This window comes from Impatiens glandulifera, chromosome 3, assembly GCF_907164915.1.
Source record: "Impatiens glandulifera chromosome 3, dImpGla2.1, whole genome shotgun sequence".
Lineage (NCBI taxonomy): Eukaryota > Viridiplantae > Streptophyta > Magnoliopsida > Ericales > Balsaminaceae > Impatiens > Impatiens glandulifera.
The window spans coordinates 60,747,595-60,750,951 of NC_061864.1; positions in this window are offsets into that span (position 1 = coordinate 60,747,595).

Genomic DNA, 3,357 nt, shown 5'->3' on the forward strand with positions numbered 1-3,357 from the left:
CCGATATGGTCAAAGTATAAGTAATGATTAAATTTTATGACTAATTAATAAAATAAAATAAAAAATTAAATGCATATGATCTCTATATTCTTACCTAATATTTTTTACTATTTTCCAATTTTTTTTGAAATATTATTATTATTTATTATAACATTTAATTAATTTATTTATTATTCACATTATTTTATAATATTTGTTTAATTAATTTATTTATTATTCTCATTATTGTATAATATTTGTCTTAATTATTCTATTTAATATATAATAATGTGATTTAGTCTGAATTTAATCATAGCAGGTTGTTAATTCTATCATCATTTATTATTTGGTTTATCCTATTTGTTCTTCTCGCTAGATACCTACTGTTTTAAGATGATAAAAGTGATGGCTATGTATAGGAAAATCTATAAAGAGGATTTCAAATGCCTACGTGAATTTAGAAAAAAAAAAATTATTATTTTTTATTTAATTATTTATTTATATTATTTCATAACACAGTCTAATAAGATATTTTACAATAAATTATAAGTAAAATTATATTTTAATAATTAATATTAATATTTTAATTATATGTATATAAATGTTAGAGATGTACATCAAGCTCTCTCCAAAATGATCTTCATCATATATATATATATATATTTTTTAATAAATATATATATATATATATATATATATATATTTTCATTAATTCTTAACAAAATTTCATCATTCGGTTACTTTTTTATATATATACTTTTATATATATATATATATATTAATATTTTCTTATTAATTATTTTAATAGTAAACCTAATAATTCTCATCTAAAATATTATATATATTAATTATAAAAAACTGCAAGAATAATAAGAGTTTCAGTTATCATATATATTAATTATATAAAGTGATGGCTATGTATAGGAAAATCTGTAAAGATGATTTCAAATACTCGCAAGAAAAATGGAAGACAAGGATTTGAAATCAAGAGAAAGTCGAAGATTCTTTGTCTATGTGAATTTAGAAAAAAATTAAAAATTATTATATTTTATTTAATTGTTTATTTTTATTATTTCAGAACACAGTCTAATAAGATATTTTATAATAAAATTATAAATAAAATTATATTTTAATAATTAATATTTTAATTATATGTACATCAAGCTCTCTTCAAAATTTCATCATTAATTATTCTATGTCGGTTACTTTTTATATATATACTTTTATATATATATATATATATATATATAAATATTTTTTTAAAAATAATATATATAAATTTAAGAGAGACACACTTAATATTAAGTTTGTATCTCTAATAATTAATTTTATTTTTTACTTTCTCTCTTCTCATTTATATATATATTTTTCATATTGTCTTATAAAAAAAAATAATAGAAAAGAAATTAGTAATTATAAAATGAGAGATAAATTAATAATTATTATATTTTTTCAGGAATTTGATCGTTTACAAATTTATTTATTTTCATAAAATTTACTTATATTATGAAACAATTATTAATTATATATTTATATTATATATTTTCTCTTCATATAAATATATTCTCTTTTATTAAATTAAATATTTTATAAAAAAATTATTTATATTTTTCCTACTAATAATAATTCTCAAATTATATCTTCTAATAATTACTAATTTAACTCTTATTTCATAATTACTAATTTATCTTTATTTCCGTTAATATATTTATTAATTTTTTCTTCCTAATTAATATTTTTTATTTTCTCTCTCATATCATATATATATATACTAATTTATTTCTCTTACCATAATTATTAATTTATCTTTCTTATTTTATTTTTATTTTATTTTCTCTCTCATATAAATATATTATTTTTCACACAAATTACATAAAATATATATTATCTTATTAATAATTTTATATTTAATATTAAATATCTATTTATTTTTATGTAAAAATATTTATAATATAAATAATAATAATAATTCTCATTTATCAATAATTTTATATAAATATAATTTTTTTTTAATATTTTCACACAAATAAATTATATAAATTTCATCATTAATTATGTTAGGTTGGTTACTCCTTTATATATATACTTTTATATATATATATATATATATATATATATATATATATATATATATATATATATATATATATATATATTAATATTTTTTTATTAATTATTTTAAAAGTAAATATAATAATTCTCCTCTAAAATATTATATATATTAATTGAATTTTTATAATAAAAAAAAAAACTGCAATAAGAATAAAAGTTTTAGTTAATATATTATATTAATTATAAAAAAATATTTATATTGATTCAATTTAACATTAAATATTAAATATAAAAATATACAAGAATAAAAAAAACTTTTAATTATCATATTTTAATTATCTATTAATTTAATTTAACATTAAATAATGATTATATCAACTTATATAACTACAATTAAACCAATATGTTAAATCAACCCGACTTTTCATCTTCTTCTCCACCCAAATATTTTCTCCTATAAATAAACAAGGTTCAATTGAAAGGCTAAATTGAAGAGAGAATAGTCATATCGACTCATAATATTCTCAATTTTTTTATCAATATCATGCTTTCAATAATTGAATTTGCATTATGTTATGTTTCAACAATTCGTTGTTCAGCGTTTTGCATTTTTTTCCAGGAATTTGATCATTTCAGGCAGCTACAACAACATCATCGGTTTCCAAGCGTGTTATCTCTATATCGACTCGAATCTTCTCAATTTCTTTATTAATATAATATTTTCAATAATTGAATTTGTATTGGGTTATGTTTCAACAAACAATCTGTTGTTCACTATTTTGAAATTTTTATTAGGAATTTGATCGTTTCAGGCACCTGCAACAACGTCATACACATTTCATCGATCTTCTTTTGAATCCGATCGTTTCAGGCAGCTGCAATAACATCCTACACATTTTATCGATCTTCTTTTGAATCCGATATGGTCAAAGTATAAGTAATGATTAAATTTTATGACTAATTAATAAAATAAAATAAAAATTAAATGCATATGATATCTATATTCTTACCTAATATTTTTTACTATTTTCCAATTTTTTTTGAAATATTATTATTATTTATTATAGCATTTAATTAATTTATTTATTATTCACATTATTTTATAATATTTGTTTAATTAATTTATTTATTATTCTCATTATTGTATAATATTTGTCTTAATTATTCTATTTAATATATTCATATTATATTAATAATAATAATGTGATTTAGTCTGAATTTAATTATAGCAGGTTGTTAATTCTATCATCATTTATTATTTGGTTTATCTTATTTGTTCTTCTAGCTAGATACCTACTGTTTTAAGATGATAAAGTGATGGCTATG